Source organism: Pristis pectinata, chromosome 2 (genome assembly GCF_009764475.1).
Source record: "Pristis pectinata isolate sPriPec2 chromosome 2, sPriPec2.1.pri, whole genome shotgun sequence".
Lineage (NCBI taxonomy): Eukaryota > Metazoa > Chordata > Chondrichthyes > Rhinopristiformes > Pristidae > Pristis > Pristis pectinata.
Window position 1 is genome coordinate 120,253,326 of NC_067406.1, and position 9,854 is coordinate 120,263,179.

A 9,854-nucleotide genomic window follows, 5' to 3' on the forward strand; every position below is an offset into this window, starting at 1 on the left:
TTACCCTTCAGTTATTACCAGAATCAGGAAAATCTGTTACACATTCATATGTGCATTTTTACAGTTCCAGACACATTTCATGTGCATTAACATATTCCTAGTGCCATCCACATGAATCACTGTACCACAAAAGTATTCCCCTTTTGAGGACTTTGATACCCAAAGAAAAAAACTGCTGCACTTCTAACATCCAATTACTGGGGCCTAATATCTCAATATGGGATGAAAGCAAAGGGATGCTTATCAGGTTTGTCTGAAATTTCAGTGAAGGCATTATCCCATTTCAGATCTAGAAACAATCTGCCTGTGTAGTCTTGGGGGAAGAGAAAAAATATTGAGGGGAACCCCACAACAACAGATAGCATATTGTGCAATAAACAGGAACGGACAGATAAAAACAAATGACTTTATTCCTTTAAACAACCTGCTTCAGTAGCAATACTGTTTGGCTTCCTGTGTACAAGGTATTTTTAGGCAAAGCTCAAGTTCTGCATGGAACCCTGTCCAGCTTATTTAAGGTCATCCAACTTTTACTAAGCTCTGGTTACCGGAAACATAGCTTCCTGTGCAGGCCTCAAATCATCTGCTGGGACATCAGATACCTCCAAACGTAATGAACGGATGTGTCCACTGCGTGTGAGGCTTAATGGAATATATCATGGCTTTGACATCACAGCTTGCAAAGAAGCACGTATGGTTATTTCTTTGGGATTTGGGAGGGACATCAGTTCCACATGCAATGATGTTTAATTCATTTGACCTTTGCTATGTTTGCACACTCCTCCACATGTATTTGAACATGTCTACATCAGGCATTCTACACAAATAGTATGTGAGGAGCAAGCAGATGACTATGGTGAGGGTAGGACTGGTCAGGGATAAGGGGGAAAATATGTGTCTGGAGGCAAAGAAGCTAGGGGAGGTCCTAAATGAATATTTTGCTTCAGTGTTCACCAGTGAGGGGGACTTAGACGAATGTGAAGTTAGCATAGAACAGGCAAATATGTTGGAGCATGTCAAGGTTAAGAAAGAAGCAGCATTGGAGCTACTCAAAAGCATTAGGATAGATAAGTCCCTGGAGTCGGACAGGATATACCCCAGGTTACTATGGGAAGTGAGGGAAGATATTGCTGGAGCGCTAACGATGATCTTTGAGTCTTCCCTGGCCATAGGAGTGGCACCGGAGGATTGGAGGATGACAAACATCCAAAAGGTAAAAGGGATAATCCCAGGAATTATAGATCAGTGAGTCTTATGTTAGTGGTGGGCAAACTATTGGAGAAGTTCTTAGGGACAGGATTTATGAGCATTTGGAGAAGCATAGTCTTATTAGGAATAGTCAACATGGCTTTGTGAAGGGCAGGTCATGCCTCACGAGCTTAATAGAGTTTTTTGAGGAAGCGACAAGACAAATTGATGAAGGTAGTGCAGTGGATGTGGTATACGGATTTTAGCAAGGCGTTTGACAAGGTTCACCATGGTAGGCTTATTCAGAAAGTCATGGGGTATGGGATCCATGGAAAATTGGCTGTGTGGATTTGAAATTGGCTTGTCCACAGAAGGCAGGGGGTAGTTGAAGAAGGAGAGTATTCAACCTGGATGTCAGTGACTAGTGGTGTTCCGCAGGGATCTGTTCTGGGATCCCTGCTCCTTGTGATTTTTATAAATGATTTGGATGAGGAAAAGGAAGGATGGGTTTGCAGATGACACGAAGGTTGGTGGTGTAGTAGATAGTGAAGGAAGTTGTAGGTTGCAACAGGATTTAGACAGGTTGTAGAGCTAGGCAGAAAAGTGGCAGATGGAGTTCAATCTGGAGAAGTGTGAAGTGATGCAGTTTGAAAGAACGAACTTGAAGGCAGAGTACATGGTTAATGGCAGGATTCTTAGCAGCGTGGAGGAACAGAGAGATCTTGGGTCCAAGTACATAGATCCCTCGGTTGCCTCACAAGTGGATAGGGTAATCCCCTTCATTAGCCAGGGGATTGAGTTCAAGAGCCGAGAGGTAATGTTGTAGCTCTATAAGACTCTGGTTAGACCACACTTGGAATATTGTGTTCAGTTCTGGTCACAACATTATAGGAAGGTCATGGAAGCTTTGGAGAGGGTGCAGAGGAGATTTACAAGGATGCTACCTGAGTTGGAGAGCATGTCTTATGTGGAGAGTTTGAGCAAGTTAGGGCTTTTCTCTGTGGAGTGATGGAGGATGAGAGGAAACATGATAGAGGTCTATAAGATTATGAGAGGCATTGACAGAGTGGACAGCCAGCATCTTTTCCCCAGGGTGGCAATCACCAATGCTGGAGGTCACTTATCTAAGGTGTGTGGAGGGAAGTTCAGGGGAGATGTCAGGTAGGTTTTTTACACAGAGAGTGGTAGGTACCTGGAATGCACCGTCAGGGGTGGTGGTAGGGGCCAATACGATAGGGTCATACGATAGGGACTATTAGATAGGCACATGGACGAAAGTAAAACAGAGGGTTATGGGAAATGAAGGAGAGAGGGAGTTAGATTGAATGGGGATAAGGTTTATATAGGTCGGCACAACATCGTGGGCCGAAGGGCCCGTATTGTGCTGTACTGTTCTATGTTCCATGTTCTATGTCAGAAAATACCTGTAGTGGACACCGCTGCTGCAGGAAATGTCACCTGCCATACAGTAATCTGCATGCACAATACCAGGGACTTCTGTTGACAAGAAATGTTTGCAAGAAAACCTGGCAACTGATGCAAACAAATTTCTACCCTATTTACAGAAAGTTATGAAGGATTGGGGTCTTTTGAACAAGTGCTTGGAAACACCGCCAACTGTAAGTTACCTTCCAAGTCACACAGCATTCTAACTTGGAAATAGATCACTGTTCCTTCATTATTACTAGGTCAAAATTTTGCAATTCTCTACCTTCACCATGTGCTAGAAACTCAACTAGACTGGCCATATAAATACCATAGCTACAAAAACAATTCAGAGACTGTATCCTGCAGTTAGTGGCTCATCTCCTGATAGGCTAAGGCCTTTCCATTACCTACCAGTGAGGAGCATGATGGAATATAGGCAGTTCCCGGGTTGCGTAAGGGTTCTGTTCCTGAGAGTGTCTGTAAGCCAATTTCTCCATAAGTCAGAAACATCTGCTTACTGTAATAACCCATTTCATATATCGCCCTACATATACTTGCAATAGTTCTTTCATTTTGTTGAGTAATCACCCTAACACTATCCATAATTCAACCAATGGAATATATACTATATTCAGTTGTAAATGAGTACCATTTCCATAAATCAGGTTGTAACCCAGGGTGCCCCTGTACTCTCCACTTGCCTGGATGAGTACAGCACAAACAGCTCTCAAGGACCTCAATATGATCCAGGACAAAGTAGCCCATTTGATTGGTACCCAATCAAGCTCCTGAAACATTCATTTCCCCACCACCAGTACACAGTGTCTGCAGTGTGTACCATTTGCAATATGCAATTCAGTAACTCACTCAGGCTACTTAACAGCACCTCCTAACCAGCAACTTCTACCACCAACAAAGATAAGGATAGCAGTTGCATGGGAACACCACAACCTGCAGTTCCCCCTCCAAATCGCACACTAAGAAATATATCAACAGTCCTTCATTGTCACGGCATCTAATTCCTGAAATTCCCTCCTGACCACCACCTTCTCAAGGACGGTTAGGGGTGGCCAATAAACACCCAGATCCGAAAAATAAATAAATAACTGGCTGAAAGAGCTTCTATGGGTGTGTAAAAAGAAGAGACTAGTAATGGCAAATGTCAGTACTTCCTTTACAGGCGGACACTAGAGAATTTCAGACAGCGATAGCCTGCCCACACAGCCAACACTTAGTTGGAAAATGCAAGATTTAACAAAATCTGTTCCCCTGAGATTCCACACAGTTGATTTATGCCAATGAGGAAGGCCATGTTCATCAATACTCTGCATTGCTAATGGTGCAATAACTTACAGGAGAAGCTCTTTTAAATATGGATTGGTAGCTTTTAAATGCAAAACAAATGGAAACTGGAAGTACTGTACATGAGAATGATTGAAATTTATACCAACCTCTAAAAAGGAAGGAACACAAGAGACTGCAGTTGCTGCAATCTGGAGCAAAAATCAAACTGCTGGAGAACTCAATGGGTCAGGCGGCATCTGTGGAGGCAGAGGGATGGTCAACGTTTCGAGTCAAGACCCTGCATCAGGCCCAAAACATCGACCATCCTCCTGCTTCCACAGATGCTGCCTGACCCACTGAGTTCCTCCAGCAGTTTGTTTTTGCTCTATAACGCAAGATCTGACTGAGCGAGCAACAGCTGAGTGGAAAAGTAGTTAACTGTCATAGAACAGTAATAGATGGCTTTTATAACTTGTCCCATTTTTCAAAAATGTCTTGAGGATCCAGTAGAGATAGCAAACAAAAAGAACAAGGACACTGCAGAAGGTCAAAAAAGAAGAAACCATTTGAGTGGAACTTACTTTCAAACTCTCTTCAAGGAAATTCAGCACAAGCAAATGATACTGCCACACATGACAACTTCTACTATTAGATGTCTATGAAGTCCTTAAAGTCACAGACTCCAGCTAAAACAACAATGACTTCAATTTATCTGCTGTCTTTACTCAGAATAGCCATGAGAATTGCCAGGTATGGCTATTGTGATCAAAAGCTTACAGTTGGGAAATGAAAACAGAAAATGCTGAAATACACAGCAAGACAGGCAGCATCTGTAGAGTTAACATTTCAGGTTGCTGATCTTTTACAGCCGAAAGCTGCGATTTCACTCCTTCTGTACGATGGTTGGCGATCTTTCTGTTCCCTTGTTCCCTTGTGAAATTTTACAGCTAAGAGATAATCAAAGAGAAAGTCTGCACTGATCAACAGCAGTAAGATTGAGGAATAATATTGTCTGCCAGTTATACTCACCTCTGCACATTTGGTCTATTAATTCCAATGAATTTTCCATTTTAAGTATGTTTTAATTTCCTTAAAAATGAAAGTCTTGGCTTAATCTGATAATTATTAAGTACAAATGTTTAGAGGAAGATAATATTAAACAAAAACTTCCCGAAACCAGCACATTGGAGACCCTCTCCTTCCTTCCTGTACGTTCAGGGTCCTCCGTGAGTAGTAACTGCTGATTTCCCTGATCACACCAACCACTACTCACTACCTCAGGAACCTTGTTCCCTGTGAGATGAATGGAAATAAAAAAATAGGTTGATCCCCAACTCAAAACTTTGGATGGAGATCCACCAAACTTTGGTAACTCTGAATCAAGTTTGAGACTGCTGGATACTGCTGGAAGAACATGTACATGTGTGATTTTCCATGAACTTCAAGGTGGTGTTAGCACTGATTGTCAATTCTCTTAATTTCACAAATATAAACCAATGCAGCTGCAAGTTTAATGACCTGACAAGGGTACACAAGTAAGCTCCAGTTGTTTTCCCTCTTACTCCCAGGGTAATAACCCACTTCTAATTGTAAAATTAATAGCTGCACAATAAACCATTTATACAGCAATCTCAATGCAGAAGCATAAATATTTTATATATATACTGTTTGCTTCTAGAACTTTAAACCTCCCCTTCTCCTTGTTTTACAAGATAACACCAGAATATCTCTCACATCAGCGACCTAATACCTCTTCAGAGATAGCCCTCATTGCTAACATTCACTGAATTAAAGTCACCTAATTTAGATGTTATCCCTGAAAGCAAGGGCACAGGAAGGGACTCATGACATTAAAGACATCAGCTTTATTCCAGCAAGGAGCATGGCCCAGCCCTAACTGTCCACTTCTATTTGCCTTCAGTGGGTCGGAAGTAACAGTTCTAACAAGTCTGAGCCACTGAGGGGGCAAAAGGCTTCATTCCCCAATTGTCTTTTTATTCTCACCCAGTATCCTAACCCATTTCTGTCAGAATCTAACCCAATATATACCAACGTAAGGAAGTTTGACCAATCTTATCATGAAAGGCTTTCAATGGAAGGAATTACAGATAAAGATTATGAGTATGAAATTCCTTGATACCTTTGATGGAATGATGTGGGAGAAGGAGAAGGTTTTGAGTGGAACAGCCCACAGATTGTGGCTAACATCTTTCTTGTCATTTACATATATTGGCAATTTGGTTTCAGAAATTTAGTAATCATTGATGAAATTGGTGCAGAAGAAATGAGGTAGTAATAATATAACCAGCCCAGAGCTTAATTTTAAAAGAAGGAACTAATATTTCCAATTTTTCAACTAACTTGCAGAAGGATTCAGCACTTTCTGCAGTGAGCCCTAAATTTGCTACATAAAACTCTGTTTAATTCTGTTACAGAGAAAATTATTCTCACTGTATCTTCTCAAGCAATAACCTACTGAATTTTTCTGTTCCTGGTTTTGATAATTAATTGTCATTTTAATTACTGTTTAACAATGCAAGTCTCCACTTAAGGCTATAATATTTTTAATGATTTTTGTGGAAAATATTGATGATGTGAATATTCACCAATGAAATTAAAAGTAACAGTTGTTCATCATAGGGCTTATATTTATCTCATGCTGATGGCAATTAATTCAAATCTGCAAACTTTGATCTGTCCTTTGAATTAGTTGAAGGTGTTTTACAGTCATGAAAATAATGCAATGATTTCCCCATATATTGCATGTGATTTTTCACAATAAGACCCTTTCAACCTCTCCCCTACAATTTGCATTATCTTCTGAAAGTGCACTGATGGCTCACCTTTAAACAAGGAATGATTTGATCGGCCAAATGATCCTTCCAGGCCAATATTATCTTCCTAGAGTCTAAAATAAGAACAAAATAATAAAGAGGAAATTTGTAGCCCAGTACATTATTTCCTAAATAAATTCCTGTATTTTCATTGAAGTTCAAAAACCTGAAGAACAGAGAGGATAAATATAAATAATGCCAATATTTACCCATGCCTCCTTCAAAATTAATGATGGATGTGGTGGAATGGAAGGTAATAGATGGACTGTTTCTGTACAGATGTTATTTCATTATATCCTGATCTTATTGCAGTATTTCAATACCCAGATCCTTAAATGCAAATTGACCTTTCAAGCACATAATATGATTGATAATATATCTGAATAATATTTGTACATATTTTGAAGATTATAATTGGATAAACTTAATGCATAGAATGGTGTGTAAGGACACAGAAAAGAATAAAATGGAGACACAAGAGACTGCAGAGGCTGAAATCTGGAGCAACAAACAATCTGCTGGATCAAGACAGATACAGGGTTTGAACCCAAAACATCAACAATTCCTTTCCTCCTGCAGATGCAGCTTGACCTGCTGAGTTCTTCCAGCAGATTGTTTGTTGCTCAAGAAAAAAATATTTATTATGTTTTAAGTGTTTTACTAGTGGCAGATCTTACTGTGGACAGCAACAGATGGTAGGATCTGGCAGTAAAGTGTGGTTTGTTGTGATGACTTGATTTTATGTCTCTTTTTATAAAAAAACCATTCCTAACATTACATCGTATAGTCTGGAATGGAAGCTATTTAAACTGTGATTTTTCATTCAAGTTTTGGGTTGCTTCAGTTTTTTAAATCATTTGATTCTAGTCACCGGTCTTTGTAATTGTTGAATCTTAATCCTCAGATGGTAGGTGCTGGCAATGGAGTTTTGGGGCAGAGGAGGTGTATAGTTGGGATGGTCCGTAACAAAGAGTCTTACTACTTTTTCATTCCACAATTGAAAGCATGGGTGCCTTCTATTCTGTATCATGTTTTCTATACTTCTTTCCCTCTACTGTTCTGTTAGAACCATTTTTTACACTTTTTCTGCACCCTTTCTTGCTTCTTCATCTGCCCCATTACCACCTACTTTGCTCTTGCATTATGGTCCTATTTGTCAGTTAATCAGTACTGCCTTCAGCTCTTTCACAGAAGTTCATCCTGCACCTTGTTCCCCAACAACTAAACACCATCCCCCGCCCCCCCCTCCACCCACCTGTGCCAACTTTGCCCTGACTCAGTCATTGCTTTAAAAATCTTAATTTCAATTTACAGTTCTGATGAAAGATTATTGATTTAAAATGTTAAATCTATTTCAGTCTCCTCGGGTGCTGGCTAATGTGCATGCATATATTTTTTTGTTTCAGATTTCCAGCAATTATGGTATTTTGCTTCAATTTTGAGAATGTTCTCCATTTTCAGTTCTATTTTTCTGTGCAGCACAGTATAGGAAGATAACACTCTGGGAATCTTTCCTCCTCCGAGCTAAATAATTGAAATATAATAGGTGCCAGTCAAGGGCACCTTGGCTGTACAAGCCCTTGTTTTAAAGGGATTGCTTACTCAGACAGTGATTCTGTCCCTACATGCCCACAGTGCTTACATAAAACGAACAGCTGTATGAAACAGTTATTTCATTGATGGAGTCATCATTCTGGATGCCCTGCATTTGGTGCAGTGTAGACTTCATACCTTACATGAAGACAATGTTGGACCGTAAGAATGCAGCCTTAATGTAAGAATAAAGCCCACCCTGATTAATATTTTTAATAGTTCCAAGAGGCGGGTTTTAGCAGTAAAGCTCTACTAAGAAATATTAGGTTAACAAATTTTGTTCTCTATCTTATATTGATATAGCAGTCTAGGTAAACACATTCCTAACTTACTGGATGGGTCCTTGTACGTAAAAACATAATTGGATGTTTTGAATGTAAAGTAAAAGCAATCAGCAAATATGAAGATGACCTTATATTGTGCATGATATATAGGGAATCCTCTATGATACTTGGCATATGCTGATCACACAGTGGTGGCATCAGTCTTGGTGTAACATAGCATGTGCTGCTTCCTACCACGTTGGTGTCCACATCTAAAGCAAAGAAGCAGGGAAAAGCTGGCCTGGAAAATCAGAGCCCAACAGATGGATTCAGGCTCACTCATGACAGGCACGATTATTGTCGTCTTTACTGGGGCAATCCATGACTGCCGACATTATTGGTGTCAGCTCAGATGTGATAATGAAATAGTCTTGCTATTCACTTGAGGGGTTCTGTATTTTTTGAGGCAACCTTAAGCACTCTGATCCTCTTCCAGGCTGTCCACCTCCAAGCTTACTCCCATGTCCATATCAGCACACTTTCAAGCAGTTCACCTCAAGCCATACAACGAAATTCAGTAGCTGTTGCAGTTGAACTCCACCCCTTTAAAGGAACTCACCATTTCATCACATACTCATGTTTCATTCCAATGGGCCCATGCATGCAACTTTCAAAATTACACACAATTAATATGTTCAACCATGGAAAAGCAGAGGAACTGTTCAGGTATTGTGCATGAAGTCTTGTACTGCATGTGGTGATGTAAATCAGTCACCAACAGCACCCAAACTAACTGATGCAGGCCTGCCACACAGCACCAGTGTTGTGCATCTTTTCTCGTAAAAATTAATTTCTGAACCATGCTGTCTGAAGATGAGCTTGATGATTGTGACAAAGATAATCAATTTTTCCTTTTCCTCTCAGTCTTACTGTACACATTCACATTGGCAAGGCCGTCTTTCTCCATTTTTGTCCTGCACTTGCTAGGTCTTATCTATCCAGTCACTTGAAATGGCTTCCCCTCTCATACCATTACCTCTTGTTCTGCTCAATAATCAGTCCTTGGTTCTTGTTCTCTTCCACTTACACCATCATCCTAAAGCATGATGTTAGACACCAGCCATCTTTACCTCACCTCCACTCTTTTAACCTCTTCTAATCTTTCTAAATTGTCAAGTTTTTTGTTTAATCTGCACTTCCTCCCATTGTCTCAGACCCCACATCAAACTCTGTTTCCTAGCCACTGGTTCCATCCCTTCCTGAG